Below are 24,653 nucleotides of genomic sequence, written 5' to 3' on the forward strand. Positions count from 1 at the left end.
GCAAAGCAAAAGAAGGAAGTCATTCACCACTTCCCATCGTCAGGCTCAGCCATCTCCAGAACAGCAGGGCTCTGTCACAGGTAATGGTTACTTGGGAAGACAAACGCTATCACTCCAAACATCCCCCCCTTCCTCCCTCTTTCCCCAACTTTTATTGCTGAGCATCATGTCATATGGTATGGAATATCCCTTTGGGTAGCTGGTGCCAGCTGTCCCAGCTGTGTCCCCTCCCAACTTCTTGTGCACCCCCAGCCTCCTTGCTGGCAGGGCAGCTTGAGAAACGAAAAAGACCTTGACACTGTGTAAGCACCATTCAGCAACAGCTAAAACATGAGTGGGTTATCAACACTGGTTTGGTCACAAATCCAAAACCTAGCACCATCAGAGCTACTGTGAAGAAAATTAACTGTCTCCCAGCCAAAACCTGTTACACAGTGGTACTCCAGAAATCCCACAGATCTCTGTAAAAGCTGCTGCCTTACACTCTTGACAAGCCATGAAAGTATGGAGTAAGTGCTGGACCACTTATATTCCTTCCACTCTAACATCCCACCACTTGGACTCAGGGGGTGGCAGATAAGTGAGAAGCTTAATGACAAGCTTTGAAAGGACAAATGTTAGGATCAGATGGGAGTCCCTGGTCACAGTATCGGTCTGAAAAGAGAACACATCAGTGACAGCAGGCAGGTGGGTGGGATAGCCTGTGCAGAAGACTACTTTCATGTAATCCCCCAGGTGTGGTCCTGGCCACCAGCTTTGTTGTCTTTAGCCATGGCTCATCACCTTTACCACGAAGTGGTAAATGCAGTAGTAATAACTGCAGTAAATGTTCTGTGAAGAAATCCAGTTGTGATGGACCAGTTGCTGTGATGCACCTCTAGGTCCTGGACAAGGAAAAGACTGGCACCACAAAGTCTTGACATAAATATACCCTTAGAAGCAGTGGAGTTGATTTTGACCAAACACTCCAGAGGCGTATGCAGCATCTGCAAAAATCCCATCCTGTCAGCATCAGCTAACGAGCTGAAAAGAACTTTGATCTCAATCTTACAGTGATTCAGTTTGGCAACTCACTTTGGTTTTCTGTGATAGCATTACAAGGACTAGGTGTTTCTCCCTCTGCAGTTAGTATCTCATATTTTTACTTTTTTAGATGAGGGATGATACTAACCATTTAACTGTTTTTAGGGACAGGAAGAATTATCTACATTTCTAGCTAGAAACAACTGCCAATTATATGTGATGGTGCAGAACCAACTCAATATTCTTCAACTGCAAAGATCAGATGTGGATTCATTAACAATTATGTATTCTTGATCTGAATGGGTTTTGGTCAGTATTGCTGTCAACCAGATATAACGGTAAGCTAAGAAGCCCACTGGGGCCTTTCACCTTTGGCCTCTCTGTTCCACTCCTCCCCTCCAAGACTCTGGCCAATCTGAACTTCCCAAAACAAAAAGAAATGTTTCAAACCTGGGGAAGAGCTAGTGTGATAGTGCCACTTAAGCCTGATGCATCCAGCATTGGCAGAGCGCCTTATAATGGAGAGTTATGAAATTCATTATTGGAAAGGGTTATTTCTAACCCAGGAGAGAGCTGACATTCTATATGACTTGAATATTTAATATCCTTTATGTACATTTACCCTTTAGTGCAAGAGTGGATGCATTTTTTTATCCATTTCCTCACAATACCAAACACTAACACAAAGACTTCTGAGAAAACTGACTGCAAAGGTATGCAAGATAAGTGGTAGGTGAAAGAGGTGCACTAGGTCTCCTTGCTGCCAATAACTTCCCCTCAGCAGGATTATTGGATTAAAATCCCACTGATACAGCTAAATACAATCTTATCAAGATCAGTTCGCTGTACATGAGAAATAGGAGGTTCTCTACATGAAAGTTGGAGGCTAAAAAGAGACACATGGGGAGGAGGAACTTGTCCAAGACAGCAGAGGAGCTGATACAGCAGGTATTTAAAGAGAACTTGTCAGACAAGAGCATACTGAAAACTGCAAAAATGACAAACCAGATCAGGGCTAAGAATACTTGAACACTGGGGATGCAAAAGAATAAAAATATGCTGGTACTTGAAAAATGCCTGAGTTGAATTAGAAATCCTGTAACATCATGTCCTAAATAACTAAATATAATGCAGAAGAGCAGGACTGACACATTTCATAGAGACAAGCTTAGATCTAAGGTAAGGAAGAACACACACAATATCATTCTGGAGTGCCAATGCCTGTGACAGAATGAGTAGTTCTAGCATCTTACAAAATTAAAATGTGATCTAATTGTGAAATATAAGTTTGAAATTTTTTTATGTTAGTCCCGTGAATGACTGGAGTAAATTATGAATTACTGTGGACAAAAGTCAATAAAGTGAGAATTTGGAACTATGAACAAACTGAAGACAATGAGAATTACTGTAATGTAAATTAGAAATAGTTCAGATACCTGTGACGCAGCTTTTAGAATCAAAGTTTAAATATTGCCACCTTATTTTTAATTGTAATTAGTACAACCGTGCTTACTTCAGATTAGAAACTCGAACCATTATCAGTAATGTTAGGAGTTTTAAAGCTTTAAAAACATTTGTTCTAAAATAGTCATGCATTACCAAACTCCATGATAAAAAGGCTAATACTAAATATTGTTCTCTACCATGAACAATGTACTTACAACCGAATAATAATCCTTTTAAATTTTAATTAAAATTATAATTTTACTGATGTCACAATGCAGATAATTTCTCCAAAACAGAACAGAGTCATGTAGTGAGGCCAGAAACGTTCAGCGACTGCAGAGCTGACTGCTCTCCAAGCAGTGCAAAGGCTCTCCCACAGAGGGCAACGAAGGACCTCTGAAGCCGGTTTTCTTTCCATAAGAAGAGGCTAAATCCATTTTAGGTGAACATTTAGCTAAAAAGACTTCTGCTGTTCTCCCCAAACCAGCTGCTTTTTAATTATAGCCAACCTTTGTTAATTATAACTAAGAGCCCAATTTTAACTTTTTTTTTTTTTTTTTTTTTTTTTTTTTTTTCAAACTGAGAACAAAAGCCTCAGTTCTCTTTGAGAGATGTGGGAAGCTGAAACTTGCAGGAAGAGCAAGGAAAGGACAGCTTCCCTAAAAATATAAAACTGCTGTATGTTTCATATTAATGTTTTTAATATAATATTTCTAGTTTGTTTCTAGGTTTGTTGTTTGGTTTCTTTTTTTTTTTTTTTTTTTTTAATTTTCAGAGCTGTTTGTGCCTACAGATGTATCAGGAAGCTATACTATCCACTTCAGAGAAACAACAACTACAAAAAAAAAAGCCGGGGTACAGAAGACTACTTTGACAGGACTGCAGAATTCTCACCTCACTTCAGACTCTGCTGTTGCTTTTAGTCTTTCTGTTTTCCTTTACCAGTAAAGCCCCATGTGGTATGTGTTACCACTAGATAATAAGATAACACCTAGCAGGATTACAATGAATAATCCTCTAGTGACTCTGCAAGTATGTTATCTGAGAATAATGCAAATTTTCTTATCTTCTTTTCTGAACAGAGCTTGTTTGAATTCCTATAGCATCTACCAGCTCTAATCATAGTCCACAAAGATATGCAGAACCACAAAACAAAATGCTTTTTGTTTTTCACCTTCAACTCTAAAGTGCTTTATCTTGTTTTCTGAACATGCAGTAGAGCACATGTGAACTTGGGAAGGAACCCTGAGACGCAGGCACTGTCATAAGCTCCCACGCTCCAAGTGGAAGTTGTTCTTGCCTGCAGACAAGCCTCATGTCTAGCATACAGCATATAGCTCTTCTGCTCACCATTTCACCCTTCCTTTTGCAAGAGTTGAGGCAGGAAGGAGCAGCTGTAGGGAACTGAGGCTTGCTTCAATTTATTATTGCAAATTTTATCCTGTAAGGAAGAAAGGGACTAGATGAACTCTTTGTAGGTCCTGAGTGCACTAACAAGCCTTAATGGCTCTGAGGAGCCTCACCTGCAGTTTCTACACATACCTATGGACCCAGGAGCTCTATTTAAGCTCAGCCCCGGGGTTTCAGTCCTCACTTGAGCTGTGTCACTGTTTTTCAGTTCAGCTGTGTCTGTGCCACAGCAATACTTGATCTGGGCCTCAATAAGTGGACTGAATTCCTGGTTCAGCTTCAGCCTGGTCTTATGGCGATGGCTCTGCCTTGGTGCTTCCTGGACCTGATCCTAACCATGACTGCAGGATTGTGCTCCTATCTTCACCTTGGATCTCTCTCTTCATCTTGATGCTGCCTTGTGGACTTCTGGCTGAGTGTGACCTCTGTCAAGTCTGTCCTGTACAGGTGCTGTGAGAGTGGGTCCTGGATGGTGAGGTCCCTGCCCTGCTAGTGAGGTTAACCATTTTTGCTCCTACCTTACCTTCCCCCTTAGGGAAGACTCTTGTTCCTGCTGCTCTCTGACAACCTCAAACATGAGGTTTACCCTTAAGTTACCTGAATCGCTGCTATTTTTAAGGGGGTGGAAATATTCCCTAATTAAAAAGCTATTTTGAAGATGGAACAGAGCTTCTCCCCTTTCACAGAGCAGTTTGCACACCCTTTTCCTGATCCCCACATTAACAGGGGTTGGTAGCTGTGACATTCCTACAGGAAAAACAGGTTATTCTTTCCCTACTACCTGTGGCCCTCCCGTTGTTGCATATAGATGCACACAATGCAGGCAAAATTTTTTTGTGGTGACAGTTAAGTATTTCTTCTACCTAACAGCCCTAGGGTGTGAGGTACAAACTCCCACTAGTCGTTATTGCTCTGTATCCCCAAATCTAAAAACATGATACTTCATGGTCATTTCTCTGCATTTTCCTGACAAGAGATCCTTTAACGCAAAGTTCCTGTGACATAAATCATCTCTGTGCAACCTATGGAAACATCAGCATTTATGTGATTCAGTTTAAGCCACGTGAGCAGAGGCCTGATCTCTATAAATGGTTTCTGGTTTTGGTGTGCTGCCAGCCTCCCTCTTATATCACAGACAAGAACTCTATAAAGCTAGGAAAGCACTCTAAGGAATGAGTAACAGGAGCTTCCCGGTGACCTCCAGAAGAAGCAAAAAGCATGGTATGGATTCACCTGGCATATTCCCTGAGTGAACCAATTCCCAGCTGACCACAACTGATATCACATTCCTTGTTCATATGAAACTGTGACCCATCCACGGATGTTTAGCATGACTTGAAGAGCTCCACATTTTTCCTGGAGCTCTCAAAGTGTGAAATATAGTGTCCTAGAAAATAGCTTTAAAAGAATTGCTCTGTCATAGGGCAATACATGAATTGCACACATGAGCAGGACTGTTTCCCAAAGCTAGACTCAGTCCATTTGCTAGACCAGAACCAGCCTTGTGAATTCAAGCTCTATAGTGAGAAAGACCCTGTGTGTAACCCTTGTTGGAGTGAATTAGCTCATTTCAGGGCCTTCCTTTGGGGAGAAGTATTGCTTAATTATAGAAAGCTTTATACAAAGAAACTTTGTATCTAATAATGAAAACAAAGTTGTTCTCTGTATTCTTCAACATTGCTGGGGAGAAAAAGCAATCTTCTGCAGTTAAGAATATACACATAATCTTTCTACAGAAGTATTAAAAAGAAAAAAGTACCAAGGAAAAAATACTCAGCCTTTTAATTAACTCAGATTATTCAAGGAGCAGAATTAAAAGATTTTGAGTGGAACATTGGTCCAAGAAAATGGACTCCTAGCGACACTGCTACATAATTGAGGCACAGCAGATAATTCTATGAAAAATAGATTGAGCTAGCAGGCTTATTTTCAGTGGGAAACATTAATCCTTTGACAACTTTTCTGCGTCATTAGTTAGCAGGTCAGTGCTGAAGGTGCCAGACATTTTCTGAACGTACTGACAGTACTTTCCCTTGAAATACATGGAAAGAAGATGCTCAGCATTTCCAAAAGTTATTCAGCATTTTGCAACTGTTTTCAGTGATGTCAGCTGGCAGGTGATGAAAACCTGAGGTAGATGCTGATTTTATTTTAAATACGGCAGCATACTTAAGCTGCTCGTGGTGGTTTCCTGTTACCAAGGACATGTTTAGAACTGCTAGAAGACACACTTTCAGATGGAAAAAAAAAAAAAAAATCCAAAGCAATGTTCCTGTTGGTGTGTAAATTGGCGACCATGTCTCCTGCTGATTTATGGGTATTTTCAGAGCATATTTTGTTTCCATTGTTACTACTTTTCGGCTGCCTAAGTGGTCACTTGAAACCACACTCGATTAATACAAGGCTGCCGTGTTACTTATGACTGTAATTTCTCCAGGACTCTGCACACCGTTCACAGATTCTACTTGAAGGAGTAGTGCCACTTCAAGGAAAGGGGTTTTCTTTTAAAAGAAAGAAGCACGGCTCCAGCACCGTGGGCGTCAGCAGCTCCCTCACAGCCAGGCCTCCCTCCATACCTCTAACCCCCCCCCCCCCACACACACCATTTTGGTTCTGCCTGTCAGGATTTGTTCCCTGTGGAACGACCCGGAGCCGTGACGCTCCCCGCAGCCCCCCACCACACCACCTTTCTTCCTTCAGCCCCCTTCGGCCACCGGGAGCCCAACCACACCCCTCCAGCTAGCCCCAGGCGCTGCCGGCCGCCGGCCGCCAGGGGGCGCACTCCCCGCTCCCCCCCCCCGGGGGGGGGGGCGGTCCCGGCGGAGGGGGCGGGGAGGTGCGCGCGCCTGCGCTCGCGCCCGCCGCGGCGGATGAGCGGATCAAGCGGCGACCGGGCGCCTCGCGCGCGCGTTGGGTTGGGCGCGGGCGCGCGCTGCGCGTGCGTGAGGGAAGGAGCGGTTGGTCCGGCGCGCGCGGCAGGCGGAGCCCGCGGCAGGGAAGGGGAGGGGTCCCGGCCGCACACCCCCCCCCCCCCCCCGCCCGGTCCTCCGCGCCCGCATCGGTCGCGCCGGGCTGCCGCCGGATCTGGCCGCCGGGAGAGGTGAGAGAGATCCCGAAGCCCGCGCTTGCCCGTGCCGCGACGGGAGACCGCGGGAAGGCGGTCGTGATGCCGCTCCGGTCCCCGCTGACCGGCCGTGGCGGGAGGAGGTGGCGTGGCGGGGTGTGTCTGTTGGGGGGGGGTGTGTGTGTGTGTCTGTGGGAGCTTCCCCCCTGCCGGGGTCTCCGGGAACGGCTCGGCCTGGCGGGGAGGTTCAAGCTCGGTTCGGTTTGAGAGCGGCAGCGCGCCGCCGGGAAGCCGCGCGCCCTCGGCTTAGGACGTTTAAGCCACTTCGCGATCGACTTGCGTTTATTAATTGCCTTAATTGCGCCTTGGGCCCACGAGGAGCCCCAAGCCACGGTTTGAAGACAGTCGGGTTAAGTACCGAATGCGGTTAAAATTTAGCTCCTTTGATTGTCGGTAACCTTCTTCCCCTCGCACTGGGAAAATAATCTTCTGATCGAGCAATGCCCCGGGGAATGAAACCTAAATCCTTATTCTTGTCTCTAGTCCCTTACTGCTGCCAGCCGCTCTTCTGTATCTTTATTAGCAGGCCTTATAAATGGCTCACTTCCAAAAGAGTGCATTTGCCACTTGTCTAAAGGCATTTTGCTTAACGTACTCGGTGATAATTCAGATGAGCTTCAGGCATTTGCTTGAAATAATAATCTTCATAAATTGTATGTTACAGAAATGCAGCATAGAATTCCTTTTCAGAAAGCAGGAAAGCCATCAATTCTTGTGTGTCGCTGAAGATGTTTCTAACATGAGATACTGCTGCTTGTGAACGGCTGTCCAAACAAAGCAGTTCTTGGGACTGAGGACAAGAAACCTTTTAAAATTGCTGATTTTCATCTAGAAGTTTTCTTAATTTCAATCATTTCGACTTAATTATAGGAAATATAAATCTATTTGATCCGTTAAATGTTAATATAGTTGAGGCCCTGCTGATGCTTGTTTAATATAATTTTCGAAGTTTTGAAAAGACAGTAGTTGATACTGAGTCCCCAGCAAACGTTATGGGCAGTAGGAGAAGTGTGTATGGAGTGTTGCTCCCGGTTTCTCTTTGTCAGGTCTGTTCTCCAGCTAGTGAGAGTTTAGAGTTGATGTAGTACTGGTCTTAAATGAAGAGAAAAAAGAGAAGTGAAGGACATGATTTCACTTGTTGGCTATCAGGTAGCTATAGAAGGGAGTGGTGAAATTCTGTGTGCTGCTGTGCTTTAGAGTTCTGAGCAAACTTGTGAGGATGTTTGTTGTTTTAGGCATGCAGTAGTTTTTCATCAGAACTCCCAAGCTTTGAAGTAATTTGTTTTGTGAATATATGGCTTTCTAAAACTCTGCTGTAGAGCCCTCCTTTCCTTTCCAGATGCTGATTTAATGCAGTCTGCTTCAAAATTGAAACTAGTTGCAAAAAGAGATGTGTGATTGCGGTCACTTGTGGGCTCTTTGACTTAATTTTTCTATTGTTATGGAGTTATGAAGTTGCTGTAAGTAAAGGGAATTTCTTGAGACTGATCTAACTTAGATCTAGCAATGCATAGATTTTCTTCTTTTCCTGCTTCAATCACGGGGCAGGAAAAGAGCTCCTTTTAAACATTCTGTTCTACAAAATTAGTTAAAACCTGACTTTTCAGAAAAGGGCCACCTAGCTCATATTATTTTGCCCATGCATGTGAACTTCTGGGGTACTTCCAACTCTGTTTTATAAATGCTTGTTAAAGCTTATTAACTTTTACATCATAAGGAGGAATTTTCTGATGTTGCAGAAAAAATATTGGACTTGTACACTTTTTACCGGGAATTGAATCGGTACAGGAAAACCAGACTGGTGTATTCCTCTTCTTTCATTAGGGCTTACTGTATTATCTCAGGGGTTTACTCCAAAAGGAAATAAAATGCTGAAATTAATAGAAAGTAATTTTGAGGGAAAAGAAGTTTATTGAAGATTGATTTTTTTTTTTTTTTTTTGATTGCCTTTTCTCTTTTTTTTTTTTTTTTTTTAAGTTCTGTTGAAACAATCAGGAAAGGTCTTGGGTGATACAGTACTTACCCTTTTGTCTGCTCTTATGCTTTCAAATAAATGTTTGTGCGATTACCTAGTACAAGAAACTATGCAGGTTTTGTATTCTGTGAAGCTGTGTTCTAGCCCCTCTCCCTCCAATAAATCTTTGCATAGAGCACTCACTCAAGATTTAATAAACAGTGTCAAGTCAATTATTAGGCTTTCATCTCTTTATGAACAATTGTTTCACCTCTTGCTTCCCCCCCCCCCCCCCCCCCACATTTCCCACAACTTCTGTTTCCTGAAGCCTGCAGGGGAGTTTTCTAAGGGGGTTTTCTGCCTTCTCCCTCCCCATGCCGTGAAATCTCTGTTAGTTTAGGCTATCTGTCAAATAATTTATCTATTAGTCTGCCAGGCTTTTCTTTTGGAACAGAAAAGAAATTTGATGCAGAAATTGCATATGCCGTCATAGAGTTAAAGCCTCCCAGTGGGCCAAGCAGAATTTTTTTTTTGTTTGGGTTTTGTTTTTTTTTTTTTTTGTGTTATTTGTTTTGGTTTACTTTAATTAACCTACATCGATCTCGAGGTTGTTCAAATTTATGATTAAACACAGAATAACAACTTCTAGTGTTCAGCAAGCAGTGAATCATGAAGACAGACAGCAAAAAGACCTTCAGTGCAGAAATAGTGACAGCTGTATTCTGGGAAACAGGATGGTCTTACTCTACTTAAAAGTGTGGGTTTTTCTTCAGTAAATTAAATGTGATAGAAGCAGTACAAACACAGAAGTTGATGATCCTCTTCCCCAAACTGTAACATGGAAATCTTCATCAGGTAAATTGTGGTTCATTATACAGTATGCTATTAATGAAGCTCTTACTTCTATGGCAGATGTACTGTTGGGGAGGAGGGGAGCAGTAGCTGAAAGCTTTTTGAGGCAGGTATTTCTACAGTCCCTGTTTTTACAGGAAATGAAACAGCATAGTTCTTCACCTAGGTTGTTTTGGTGAATTGGTGAGGAAGTAAAAAAAAAAAAAAAAAAACAACAACAAAAAAACCCCCAACAAACCCAAAACAAACTACTTCTAAATGTCAAACAATTCTTTCTTTGAGTGAACTGAACTGTCTTCTTCCCCCTGCCCCACCTCATTCTGATGTGGTCATAATGATGTTGAATTAATAAATCTTTTCTATTTTGTTAGACAGCCTTTTCAGTTAATTTTTATTATAACAGTTAGTTGATGGCAATATAGTTCAGAAATGCATCTCTTTTAAGATCCAAAAGGTGATGGGTGCAGTCTTGGTGTTTTTTTTTTAAAAAAAGCAAATAAACAACCCCACAGAGACACAAGTTTTTCTTAAAGGCTTTGATTCATTTTAGAGGACTGTTCTAGGTTTTGCTTGGGTGGTTTCTTTTGCTGTTGTGTTTTGGGTAAAGTTGATAACCTCTCTGTTTAACTTCAGCCTGTCAATAGTTTCCTTCCTTTCCTCTGCTGCTCACAGCTCTTCTACTAACACAGAGTAAAGAGTCAGAGTTTACAACTGGAGCAGTGTAAAGGTATTTGCAAGCCTCTTGCTTCTGTTGAAAATGTATGAGCAACTATTGAGACTAGTGTGACTTTCACAAGTTTTCTAGATGTTGGAGAGTCTCATTGTAATGAGAAAGGAGAAAAAATAAGTTATTTACTTTAAAAAAAGTAACATTCACTTTCATGATACTGAGAATTAATAGAGGAGATACATTGTTGCTGCCTTGTGGATTTTGGTGCTGGACTTGAAAAATCTGCATCATTTTGGTGATGTTTTTATAAATGACCTTCTGATCAAGGAGATGGTTTTTCTACCCAATAAACTCCATCAGTTTAGACACAGTAGAAGCAGCTCTGTAGCTTTATCTTAAAACAAACACGTGGCCAGCTCATGGGAACAGCAAGTGGCATGCTTTTCTGGTAATTTGTCTCAATTGATTATTTTTTCTAATTTCATACCATAGTAGAAGAAAGGCTTGGTAGAGTTTGGTGTTTTGAGGACTGACACTGACTTTTAAAAGGAAGGCATACGTGCAGTGTTAAACCCTGTAAACAGAGCATGTGATGTTTAAGAAGCAGTGCTTATAACTGGGCACTGATTAGCAGCAGATATGTTAGTCAGAAGTGTTTTTTTCAGAGTAACTGGTTATGGATTGTACACAGTTGAAATCCAGTACAGTGTTTTGCTATGTTTGTTATAAAACAATGTTTTATTCCATCTGTACTCTACAACAAGAAAATCTGTTGCAGATGTAATGTATATAGTAGCATAAGAAGCCTCCTGAGAGCAGCTAAAAGTGTTTGACAGATGGTAAGAGGCATTTGGGAAGTGAGTTTTTTCGTTTTGAGGACTTAGCTCGGACTTCTGGTGTTAGGAGAGGAATAAATAAGTGTCGTTTTCTTCACACTCTTAATTGCGGATGTGAGGTTTTATCTCAGCTTGTTCCTTCAGCACAGGGTGCAGCACTGATCCTTCATCCACTAAAAATACTACATCTGTCTCTTGGGAAGTTCTTAAGGTTCCAGTGACTTTGACACAATACAGGAATGTATATATCTGATCTTCCTCTTTTTCATTCAACCATTCATTCATCCATCCATTTGAAAGTGTTCTTGTTGCATCTAAGCTCAGGCTAATTCATATGTTAACTGTTCACATGTTCGTATGTTTTCCAGTGCAATAATCCTGTCACCCAGTGTTTGTGGTACTGCAGAAGCTGTTAATATGACTGTTCAGTTGAGATAAGGGAAAACAGCTTGTTTCTTCCAGATTTATCTTTCACTTGCCTGCAGACAGAAGGCATAGTATTTTGGAGATTATTTTAAGACCACCGTGTTGCTTTTTGAAAGACTTGGAAGTGCAGCTACATTACTGGTTGTTTAAAGGTGAAAAAAAAAAATATTGAATTTAGCGTTCTTGCACAACTTAGGGATGCATGCATGGTGTAGGTGACTTTTTTGATTGAGTTTTAGCTATATAAGGAATTATGTATCAGAAGAAAATAGGTTGGCTTTAATATTCGTATGTTTAAGAGCTGATAGTAAGCAGGTGGTCTAGTAAATGATTTTGGGTATTTGACTGTGGCTTGGGCTTTACTTATCTTAGGAATGCTTTATTTATTGTAGGAATAGCTTTAATAAATTAAAGGATACTTTTCACCCCTCCTTTCCCCTCCAAAGTAACAACACTTGTAAATGATTTACTTGACTCTTCAAACAGTGGAAGCATCATTCCAAAGCTGGCTTTGTCTCATTTACAGTAGGTATTTTTCTAAGTACCTACAGAGGGCCTTGACTCAGTGGTTGGCATATTTTTCCTCAAAAAGATGTTCTTTAGATGTTGTATTTCTTATAGGTGATTTGGACAGTTAAGGCAAACAGCTTATTACTCATAACTAGATGATGATAGAGTGTTCCATTGTTGATACAAGATCTGTGTGGTGAATTATAGGTTTGGCTGGTATCTAGTTCATGAATTATAAAAATTCCTGGCTGTATTCTAAAGGAGAAATGTGACATTTTAAGATTCATGAAGCATTTCTGGCCAGGCACACCGCAAACTCCTTTTCTTTAAATTTTATGTGGATTTTTTTTTTCTAGTTACTGTTAAGACATGTAGTAAAAAGGATGCTTTTACCAGCAAAGTGAGTACTTTAAGCAAGTGTTACCCATGTTTTATCTAAAAATATTGCATTGATTGATCTCATTTTTAGTTAATATATTCAGACTTTATGGTCTTGCAGTCTTTGCAAGTTTAAAAAAAAAGTATGATGCTGTAAATCTGTGATTAAATACTCAAGTGGCACCGAATTAAGAAACATGTTTACTTGAAAGCTTAGCTTTCCTTGTCTAGTTGCAGTGTAGTGGAAAAGATCACTTGGTATGAGGATATGTGGTGACGGATATAAGCCCTTTTCAGTACTGAATAGCGTATTTTCTCTTTATTATTGTACAATTAATTCTGATGTAAATACCTGCTTATGGGCCACTTTTTTCTTTGAAGTAGGCCACAGCATGAGAGACCCTCCATGGTCTGTTTCTGCAGGTGATATAAATACTGAGAGTAGATGCCTGGAGTTAGGGAAAAATACTGCTCCCAGTCACACAAAGCTTTTGAAATAAATCTCCAAGAGTTTGTCACCCCCTGCGCAAGCTGCTCCTTCCAGACCTATCTCAGAGGTGGCTGTCCCAGGGACCTGCTGCGGTGTGCTCCTCTGCATGTGGGGAGGTGTGGCAGAAAGGAGCAGGTGAGGAGTCTTGTTCCTCATGCAGTGGGACACTGGTGCTGCCAAGTGGAGGAGGAGGAGGCGGCAGTTTGTTCACAGTCGAGGTTTTAGTGCATCTCATGTACCTTTAGGCTGCATGAAGCACATACTGTTGTACACAAACACAGAAGGGATAGCTAGGATATTGTTTAGACATTAAACCAGTGAGTCTGCATCAAATGCAGTTTGTTGTTTTGCAACTGTGGGAGTCGAATCCTGCAGCGCTACACTGTACCAGGAGAGTGGGTTTACCATTGTTCATCACCGGAGAACTAGGCTAAGAGAAGGACTGCAGCCTGAAAACAAATATTTAACGTGGCTCTAGAAGATCACCAGTCTCCTTCCTTGCGTGACTTTACCTTTGTCTGATAAGGGCTCCATTATAAGGCTTTTGATGTAAGCAGTTTCTTTGAGAGTTCTCGTGATGTTCCTTTCAAGTATTTGATGTGTTTTTTCCAGTGGAAAGCAATCACAAGTTTATTTGTGTCTCTGAACTTAGCCAGTTTAGTTACCCATTTAGAGTTGTGCAATCAATTGCATAACACATAGAAAATGTTTTGGTTGAAACTAATATATTATGACTTAATGTATATAACGCAGCCTATGTTACTTGGGCCTGACTCTGACTGTGAGGCTTTTAACTTTCTCTTCCCCCACATCCCCACCCTCATGTGCATAGCATGAAAATGAGACAGCTCATTTGCTCAATGGATTAATTTATTTGTCCTTGCTTAAACAATTTACTATTGGTGTGGTGTATCTCCCACCTTGTAGTCAGGCACAGAAAATCTTTGTGCTTCTTGTATAGGAAGATGGCAGTAGTGCCAACTCCTTGACTGTATTGCCACCTGCACCCTGGCTGCTGAACATGAAGCTGCATTTGTGTGTGTGATTTACCGAGCACTGGCTCTGTGGAGTTACAACTGGGAGCTAAATTAAATATAATTGCTAGGAGTGGTGTTGGGTGGAGGTGATGTGGATGACCAGGGAAGCTTTCTTTCAGGCTTTGGTCATTTCCAGGTGAAGAGAGCCAGGGAAGTCCACCAAGCACTTCAGAAAGCGGACCACTTTCCCCCTGAATAGTGTAATTTAATGTTTTTGGAAGAAGTCACCTGCTCTGTGCTCTCATATGACTAGTGCCAGTGTTACCCTGTTTTTACCCTAGTCCTGGAAGCTGTTGCACTGCTCTTTTTGAGGGACTGTTGGGCACTCAAAACTACTGATTTTTTTTTTTTTTTTACAATCTACAAGACTGAGTAACTTAAAAAAAAATGTACTTTAAATACTTAAAACACACCAATCTTATTAATAAATAGTCTGTGTATAAATACAGAATACAGTGTCCATGGACATTAGGATGATATGTATGGGATGGTAACCAAGGAAAATTTAAACTTTTTCTAATATACTAGTCCTAGAAATATATAGGTGGTCCTGAGTTGAAATACTAACATGAAAATGACAAGAATCGAAGGAAAGCGACACAGCTATTGTTCCTTTTAGCAAGCAGTCTTTGAGTTTATATGTTTATATATATGTTTAATAATATGTTTAATATATAATAATAATATGTTGAATATAATAAGCTTAATCCATGTGTGGAGGAAACAGGGTTTGCTGATGCAGTTAAAAATGTGAAAAAAAGCTTTAAAATGATTTGTTGAAGACCCCAAATAATAGCTAATGTGATTGGGAGGAAAAACTGCAGAGGAAAAGTTCTGTATACTTGGGTCAGAAACAGGCATCAACTTGGTGTGAATTTGTTGTTCCTAATAGCTCAGTCTCTTTGCAGCTGACATTGGCACATGGAGGTACAGCATGAGCTGAACTTTGTTAACAGACTTTTACTGCATTTGCCCCAGGTTTACAGTGCATAATTTGGTTTTGACTAGTCTCTGTGGGCTTATTACATGCACTATACAGCCAGCATATATTTATTCTGAGTATAGTATACCAGGTTCTGTCTAATTTTGGATAATACATTAAATTTTGGTTATGTGAGCTGCACAGTTGAGTAACTGGTTATGCTGCAGCAGGAGTTAATGCAGAAATGCTCTCTTCCCTTAATGCTTATTCTTCTTAATGCTCTCTTCCCACCTTGGGAGGGGAAGAGAGGGAGAGATCTGTGCATCAGAAGTCATTCAGGTCTTGTATTGGGGAGCCAAGATCCAAGGTCTACAAGAAGTAGTTTCAGGATCAATAATAGTGCTTAGACTTGAGTGGTTTCCAGCTGTTCAGATGCCAGACCATGAGTAATTCTCTGAATGAGATACATGCTCTTCTGTTATTAACATTTCTTATGGGGAGAGCTTACAATGCTCTGTGCTTCTCTGTGGTACTGCCTTCTTTTTTCCCCCAATCACACTCTTTTCCAATTCAGACAATGTCATGAAAGTTATGGTAATGTTGGAGGAGGGGGGCAGAAAGAGGATTGAGGGGAAAGCTCTTAAATTCTTACCTGAAGCAGCAGGTAGGGTTAATTTAGTGTGACTGAAAATCTGGCCATGCTGCTTTTAGCTGAGGTGTAACATACTTAGGGTGGATGTAATGTGCACATAGCTAATGGAGGAGTATCTTCTGTGAGTAAGGAAACCTTGCATCACTTTCCTAGCTTAATGACATCTTCTCTGCCATGTTGAGGTGGCCTTTTTGCTTCTCTTCCATCCCATCTTCTGCATAAGTAGAATGGTAAGGGCCTTTTGCTTGTTAGTTTTATTGACAAAAAGACATCTGGGATTACTGTTTTTTTCCTGTGATATATGACCTATCTATTTTCTCCTGCAAGTCTAGTTACACTGCCTGTTCCTATTTCCTTGGTTACTTACTGTTTTTCTCCTGCCTTGGTCTCCTACACAGATCACAGTTAAATTGCTGCAGGGAATTTTATGTCTCATTTCTTGTAACTGTAGGTACCGTCTGACTAAGCATGGCTTTATCTGTTTTCAGACGATTATCATCTTAGAAGATGCCATGATCTAAACCTTGCATTCCCTCCAAATAGCTCAGATGATGCGGAGGACTACTAGCTAGGGGAGGGGACTGGGGACTAGGTTTTTGTTTGGTTTTATGTTTTTTTTTTGTCTTTTTTTTTTTTTTGCTATATGATTGTCATGTTAGATACAGTGATATGTGATGTCTGTATGTGATACTATCCAGGCACTGTCTGTATCTGCTTTACTGCAAGGACTTGATTAACTTGTAGAACATAATTTGCCTGTTTGCATGTATATATTTGTGTATATAAAAGAAGTGTACTCGTAATATGTTAGAAGCAGATAAACTCCTGTAAACTGCTAGCTGACAATCCTCGGTGTAGGGCTCTCAGCTGGGTCTTCAGGCTAACGCAAATGCAGGACTAGCGGTGACCTGAAATCCTTCATGTTGTTTGCAGCCTCCTTTAGAAAAGGAGGCTTTTTGTATGGATAAGCAAAGCAACTTGGATTAATCTGTATGATGCAAATTGTAAATTTTGAAGGTACTTCTTTGCTTTGATTAGTGTATTTTTTAAAAAAAATTTTCTAAGTTGAGTCTGCACTATATGTTAGAAGAGTTGCAATTCTAAGCCAGTAATTCTAGCTTCAAAATTTACACTGAAGATTTTGCTAAGCTGTCCATTATAACATGTTGGAGGCTGAAAGATTCATGTATCAGTACATATTTCCTGTACTGAAATTACAATTTTGTAATGTTTCTTTTGTGATCTAATGAAAATCTCATCACTAATTAAAATGTAGTCTTTGTGATTATAGAGAGAAGCCAGTAACCTAACATTTGAATTCTTGTGCACAGAATTAAAGACCCCCCACTAACTTATCTGTAAAGATTTACTGCTTGCTGTTTTTAAAAACACTACCTTGATTCTAGATTGCAAATAGGATTGTAGTTATGCTTAACTGTCACTAAAGTGTGCTGCCTTGAGAATAGTCTGAATAAACCTTAATGCAAACTACTACATTAAAATACCAGTGATAGAAAATCATCGGGGAAAACATGTGCTTAAGGCCTGTGATATTTACAAGCAAAAAGAAACCTCCTTTACAGTAATGCTGATTCTATCTATTTGAATAATGCACAAAATTACTGAGTATAAGGAGAGGTTTTAGATGGATTTCTGAAATCATCGAGAATGAATGTTCTCCCCTGACAAAAAAAAATATGCTTTCATTAAAAAAGAAACCCTGCAGAAGCAAAGAAGCACCGACTAAAAGCTTATACATGCTAATCAAGGTAGAAAACAGAATGCAGAGCAATGAGTTGCCCTATAAAGTGAGGGAAAAACTGGCAAAAAATAAACTAGAGAGAGTGTACAGATGGGTCTGTACCGTGTCAGCTACTTGAATTAAATATTAACTATAAATGCTTACTGTCAATGCTTTAAAGAACAGTGCTTGATATTGCTCTCTGTCTAACAAGAGTATTTTATTTTAAGTGTAATAATCGGTTCCTTTCAGTGTCATCAACTCTGGTTCTCAACTTGGAACAGGAAAACATGCTTTCTTTTTGTGTAAACTAAGAACTGGTGTGAGCAAATGAGGCCTGTGGTGTGACAGGGTTTGGGCTTTGGTGGTTTTGCTTTGTTTGTTTTTTTAAATTGGTAGAAGACCTCTGTTCTTGTCACTGTGGGATCACAGGTTACAAGTTATGCTACTTTGGTTCTTGTTGAATTAAAACAAGCTTTCGTAGTTTTTTCCCTGGTTTTGGTATATAACATTTATTTGTCTTCCATGAACTTTAAAAAATTGTCAATGTATATCTTATTGTTGTTTTCTACTTTCTTCCCAAACAGAGCTTGATTTATATAAAAAAGAAGATTAAAGATCTGGTAAGTGGTTGTTATTTTCAAGCATAATAAATCAGTGAATGTATGTTGTAGCATTTATTGAGTGTAAATATTTATTTTTGTTAATAAAAAGTGACCAGAACAGAATTTTTATGCATAGTTTTTTGGCTATTTTATTAATTATCAAATGATATTTGGTCCCTCTTTATGAAATGAAGAAAACTGGTTGGTCTTTACTTATCTTAAGCCGCTTCCCTCTGTGATTGACAGATTGTTTTTATAAATACAACCCACTTACAAACAGGACTCATGTTATCATGTAATGTAAATATACTGAAATAACCTCCGTTTTATTAATTGTCGTAAAAGCAACATAGATGGAATCAGGGCATGAGTAGAATAAGGCAAAAGTCAACATTCAGCTGTACCGTTTCAGCTGGTCTATTCTGTGAATGCTTTCAAGTATCACCTGTAGTCTTTCATTCGAAAAGAGAATAAATTGCTTATCTTATCCTGTACAGATTAAATATTTGTGAATAGGAGGCTCAGAAAAATATGTTGCAGATTTTGCTCAACTTATCTTCCTGCACTGTAGTGCTTCTTTCTTCCCTTATGTGGATTTATTTCTGAACCCTGTTCCTTAATTATTCTGTATTATAAATTGTGGAGTCCTCCTTCTTATTACAGGTACAAGAATTCATAATGCCTCTGAAATTCTTACCAGCATGACAATTCTCATGCTATGAATAGTTAAAAATTGAATCTTTCTAATATATTTTTTTTCTTCAGAAGAATTCACAACAATACCTTATGCATCAGGTTACTGAAGATCCAGAAGAAAAATTATACTACTGCATGTCTTAGTCTGCTTTGAGGAAAAGAAACCAGTAACTCTTCTGTAGCACTGTGGTCCCTCAGTATTGCTGAGTAGCAATGCGAGCCTCAGGCCTCTCACACCTCTGACTCTTTTGGTTTCTGTTTTTAATTTCAAACTTCATGAAGCTACGGCTTGTTGCATCTTAAGTAAATAGGGTAAAGAGTAACTTGGTTGTGTATTGTTTGAGAACTGTAGACTAAAGATAAGTTTTTAATGTTTTTAAAAAATTCTGAATACAGAATACTGTCTGGCAGTTGACCTTTTATGAAGATAGTATGTACAAAAGCATTTGTGCTGGCAGGCATGGTAGAGGAAAGGGAAACTAGAGTGACAGAGACCTGACATTATTTTCATTGTAGTGTCCAGAAGTGATAACTGAAACATGTCTGAGATACTGCACGTAAGTCTGGACTATGATTCATAGCAGGCATTTTTTTAGACATTTTTGTGAGTTAAAAAAAATGCTTTTATTTCCAGTGTTAGCAATCAATTTCATTTCATCAGGTTTGGTGGGGTTTTTTTGTCTTGCTTTGTTGTTGGTTTTGTTTTGTTTTGTTTTTTTACTGTTAGTTTCTTGTAGGTGATTAAAAAGCAAACTGCTTTCTTAGTGGAAATTTCTATCTTAAAAATGCAGACTTAAGCTTGAGTTGTCTTGCAAGATGAGTAGCATCTGTTGTGATTCATACGGCTTTAAGGTGTTGGGGAAAGTGTTGTAGAAGCAAGCTCTTGACTCGTAGAAGGATTTTCTGAATATAGTTTAGGGCCTTGATAGAGATGATGTTTGAATATGAGCCTCTATCTGTGAATTCTTCGATGGAGGGAAAGAAGGGAGGTGTTTTTTTGGTCAGGGAGCAGCTGGTGTTTTCATGACTTGTAACTTGCTATAGCTGACCTTCCTCAGCCTGCACTGCATGTTCTGCAGAACGGCAGCCCAGATGGTGGAAATTCTAGAGTAGCGAAAAGTAATTGCTAACGAGTTTCGTATTGGTGAAAACTTGGAAAAAGACCTGAGTGAAGGAAGGTGTGTGTACATTATTGAATTTTAACTTACAGTCTGAAAGCCCTCACTGAATCCTCACTCCTTCCTTCAGTGTCAAGGGTTCCAAGAGTTGAGTCTTGGAGGAGGAGAGGAAACGGGGGCTTTTCTATTACCACTTAAGGGCATAGTAGTTACAGTTTCCCAACTTCACTGAGTGTGTGCCGCCTTCTTGTGACACAATGTTGCTGTTGCCATCCATGTGGAATTACAGCTTGGGGTAGCTGTGGTGGGCTTGTTCTCCATACAGTTACAGGGTCGTGTTTGCCTGAAATTTATTCTATGTTTTTAAAAAGAAAAAGAATTTTTTTTTTTTTATTATTTCCATGTTTGTCCTGTGGTAGCCATCTTTTAGACGATTGCTCTGTGTCATTAACTGTTTTAGTTATACTTGTCTGACACTTTTAAATGACTATCTCAGCTTTATTATCAGGTTTTTGCTTGAATAACCATGCTGTTTAGCATCACACACAACTACTTAACTTTACTATCTTCTTCCATGTTCTTAATAGTTTTATCTTTAGCCCTATGCACCTCTCTTTTTCTCTTCTTTCACTTAAGCATATAGTAGCGTATTTGTTTTTCTTCTTGGCTGCTGTCCTACCTGCTTTAGTAACTCCGAAACCTAGTAACATTCTTCTGCTTTTCCTTGCTTTCTCTGGAGAAAAGTACAGGTGTTCTGATTTGAGCTTGCCAACATTCATATGTATTTTGCTGTTGTGAAATTTTAAATGGCTCTGCTTGAATCCTGTTCATGGCAATCTTTGCTGCTTAACTTGTAAAGATCATGCTATTGTAACAGTGTGGGAGAAGCTGCAGTGGAGGTGCTTATGTCAGCAAGTATATCCTCCCTCCCCAAACAAATTACTACAAGCATAAGTTGTACAAGCAAAAATAGTTACACACAACTCCTCCCAGTACTGTGTCCAGGGATGTTATCAGTATAAATTTATTTTCTAGGACCAAAACTTGTAGGAACCCTACTGCTGATACTGTGGTGGAATGCAGCGATATCAGTCTGCTCTCCATTACAGCCTTGGACTTTGTTGCATTCACAGACTTAACGAAGATACCGTGTTATTTTGTCTTGGCTTCTGTTCCTCCTTCATCATCGTTTCTGATACCTCGTGCCTTTTGTAGTTCCCAGCAAATGTTTTGCTGAGTAGCGATGACAGTAATTTTGATCATAAAAGAAGCAGGCTCTCTTTTCTCATAGGAAGTGGAAATTCTGGTCTCTTATGAATTCTGATTTGTGAGCATTCTGATGAGAAGCTCTCATGCTTGGTGTCCTGGGAGAACCTGTTTGAGTTAGCATTCACGTACTTCGCTTGAGATGCATAATGAGGCTGACAGCTAGGAGAGGGTTTTTATTTGGGAACGCACTGAAATTGCTGTTGAGATGGTTCCTAAAACTATTGACCTGCTAGTGATTGAGCCGTTTTTCTACCCATTATTTCATAATTATAAACCCATCATGATGGCAGCATGGGATTTTCACAGTTGTGCTCTTAATTCAATCTGTGCAACAGAATCTGTAAGAGTTGTAGCAGTGGAATATAGCATAGTTTCCTTCTTTCAAAGAACACCAGTTAAAATTTTAGGAAGAAAGGGAATTCCAAGTCAAGGCAATATATGCCTGAATGCATGTCACTTATGTTTTCCAGGAGTGAATGGTTGTTCATTTCTGTGAAGCTTGAGTCATGTAGTGGGCAAAGTCACCTTTCAGACAAAAATTACTTCTCCTGGGCTATTCTGAACAGAAAGCTTGTTGCTGATGGACTAGAGCCATCTTAAAGAAAGGAGTTGGAGAGATTAGTGTGTAACTCAGGTGTTTGCTGTGCAAGCCAGTATTTTTGGGAAAGTCTGTGCCCTGATTCCAGGCAGATTGGAAGCCCAGAGGGCCCTACATCAGAATAGCATTTTCTAGTCAGGAATTTGAGGCTATTACATAAAACTTATTTTGATTTTGATCAGCTGAAGTAAAATATCTAAGTGTGCTCAAATCCCATACAGAGGAACAGTTTATTGTGGGTCTCTGTCTTAAGGATGTTATCTCACCTGCAGCAATATAAAACTCTTATGTTTAATTGGGATAATGGTACATGTCTGTAGCTAGCTGGCTGAGAAGGGGCCAAGATTTTGTTTTTCAAATGAACACATCCTGCATAATTTATTAGTATGTATGGTATGTTCTGCAAATGCTTCAGCTGAAGATTCTTGCAGCAACCTTACTGTATGTTCTGTATATTGTGCTACTTAGCCCCAGGTGAAGGTAGAGAGCTGAGCTGTGTAGAATACTGCCATCTACAGCACAACGATGTACAATAGCTGTCAAGGGTAACTTGACAGCAATCAAGATAACTCTTTATAGGAGTTAAATGCTTGAAATATGTCTTAACTTGACATGGAGACAATTCTGACTTTTAGCCACCTCATAAAGGGGCTGCTTTCAAAATGAATAACTAATTCAAGCTTGTGTAAATACCTGAACAGATGCTTATTGAGCAGATATATTGTGTATATTTTTTCAAATATACACAATATATAAATTTAAAAAACAATAATAAAAGAAAAATAATATCACTCTGAACTCCAGTAGTGAATGAATGAAATTATACTAAGATGTAACGCATAGATCACTGGAAACAGTTCTGGTGTTAAAACTGAATAGTAACTATAAAATGGTGACAACCAGTTCTGATTCACTAGAGAATCAGAAATCACTTTACCTACTTTTCCTTATGTTGGAAAAGTATGTTTCTATCAATTGTTTTAACTGGAAAAAAATCCCATGAATTTATTTGCTCTGGCACTGAACACTAATAATGATTATTAATGTGAAGGAATAGATGCAACAAGACACTATAAAGAGATGCAGATTTTTCTTCTGCTGTCATAGTGTGACAGCCTCTTATACAGAATAGCATGGAAAAATTGTAATGTTATTAAAAGAGCAGATTTTCATACCTGGCTTAAAAACCTTTTAGTATAATATGCATTTCAAGCTCAAATGGGAAAGCGTGAAAACCAGGAATGGTAGTAATTTACTTTTAAGCAAAGCTACAGAGTCCTTTTGGTCTGCACCTGTGACAGTATTTGTCATGCAAAGTAGCTCTTGTTCAAAGTCTGGTTACTCTGAAAGGCTTTTGTAAGTGGCTGGGCATTGGTCTACTATAATCTTTCCTTCCTTTTATTATTTAGGTGTGTGACACTAATTTCTATTCCCTTCATTATTCAGGGGTGTGGTAATAGAGTAATGTAGTGATTGCTCCAGCTGCAACAAAACCCAAGGGGTTGAAAAAACTCCACCCGATCTATCAGCTAGAGATCCACCTGCATCTGAACTTCACGGCAGGTCAACATGATTTTTTCTTTTGTGAGAGGAAATTGTAAAGTTGCTAAAAATGTTTTTGTCTCAACAAAGAGGAAAAATTTAATATTCAACAAAATGTTTTAAAAGTTCAGAACCACTTTTGATCAGCTCAGAGCATTTTGTGTGTTTAAACTGGAATGCTGCCACTGTTACCAAAAATTGTAACCAAGAAAACTCTCCAAACAAAATGATAGTTTAGAATGGCAACATTGGTTTATTGCAGCACTGGGTGTGTGTGGGATCTCTCCTCCTAACATGCACCTCGAGAGAAAAATGTATTTTCCTTAATATACATTAAGTAGATGAATATTCATACAGTTTCCGCAAATCTCATGTCGATTCCTGGGATTCTAATACCTATGCTAATACATTGCAAAACTATGCCTATGTGTGCATAAGACACAGCTTATCTTAATGAAGCCAGTATGTACAGAAACATCCTGCTAAAATAATGCTTATCTTAGACAGCAAAGTGTGTAGACACACCCTACTCATCCTTTGGCACACTCCACCTGGTTATACAAGGTTTACACAAAGGGGCTTATTCCATCATAATATTCTTTCTTAACCAAATTTGGTATTACTACTCTCAGAGATACTCTTGAAAATGGTCAATTGCTTGTAGTTTTATGGTGTTTGTTAAAGCCAGTTGGATTTACAGAGGTGATCTCCAAGAACACTCTACCACTCTTAAATGTGCTTTTAAATTTTTTAATGAAGCTTTCAGTATGTAGGCTTTTAGTTGGCTGTGAGGTCCCTCTGAAGCCTTACCTTGCCATTAATTATTGTAGCCCAGGATTTTCCATGCTTTCCACATCTTGGAAAGAAGGAGTTAGAAAAATGAGAATTCCAGGTCCATCTGCCCGTCTAGTGGTTCTGCTAATTTAAAAATGTCAACCATAGAAAAGGCAATTTTGGCAACATAAATTTTAAGGAGCTTTCCTTGTCAATACTTGATCCAAAAGGCAGAATGAATATGGGTACGTTAGCAGGGGAGACTGAAGTTAAGCTCTGTGAATGTGAAGTGTGCTGTGCAAGCTGGGAATGACTTATGGCCCAGATTGATATGGTTATTATCTATTGTTATAGATAATCATGAAAAGACAAAATCAAACTTCATAACCCACCTAGCCCATCCTTATCCTTTGTTTCTATGTCTATTTTTTTCTGTTAAACCTTCAGTTTTGCTAGGATTAAAGAGTTCCCTTCATCAACCTTAAATGTTTCAGGGTCTTCGTGGAGAATTGAAGAATTCTTCAGTTCTCATTAAAATGCAATTTATGAATTATGACTTTTACTAAAACATCTAACAGAT

General features: G+C 39.5%; 1 protein-coding gene and 1 long non-coding RNA gene across 4 annotated transcripts in view; both read left to right on the forward strand.

The window, feature by feature from the left end:
* Window positions 1–1,875: 1,875 nt before the first annotated feature.
* Window positions 1,876–5,604, forward strand: LOC116963374. Its single transcript, XR_004408125.2, has 3 exons — window positions 1,876–1,971; window positions 3,245–3,428; window positions 3,552–5,604. It is a non-coding gene; the product is annotated as an uncharacterized LOC116963374 (long non-coding RNA).
* A 1,156-nt stretch (window positions 5,605–6,760) lies between these two features.
* Window positions 6,761–24,653, forward strand: part of OSBPL8 (oxysterol binding protein like 8) — a 96,453-nt gene continuing 78,560 nt past the window's right edge. For 2 of the 3 annotated variants that reach the window (XM_032999930.2, XM_032999932.2), the window contains exons 1-2: window positions 6,761–6,979; window positions 18,059–18,094. The gene's annotated coding sequence lies outside the window, so the exon portion shown is untranslated. The remainder of the gene's footprint in view (window positions 6,980–18,058; window positions 18,095–24,653) is intronic. The other variant, XM_032999931.2, reaches the window with a different exon arrangement.

This window comes from Tyto alba, unplaced genomic scaffold (genome assembly GCF_018691265.1).
Source record: "Tyto alba isolate M040663 unplaced genomic scaffold, T.alba_DEE_v4.0 Super-Scaffold_2, whole genome shotgun sequence".
In the NCBI taxonomy this organism is placed as follows: Eukaryota; Metazoa; Chordata; class Aves; order Strigiformes; family Tytonidae; genus Tyto; species Tyto alba.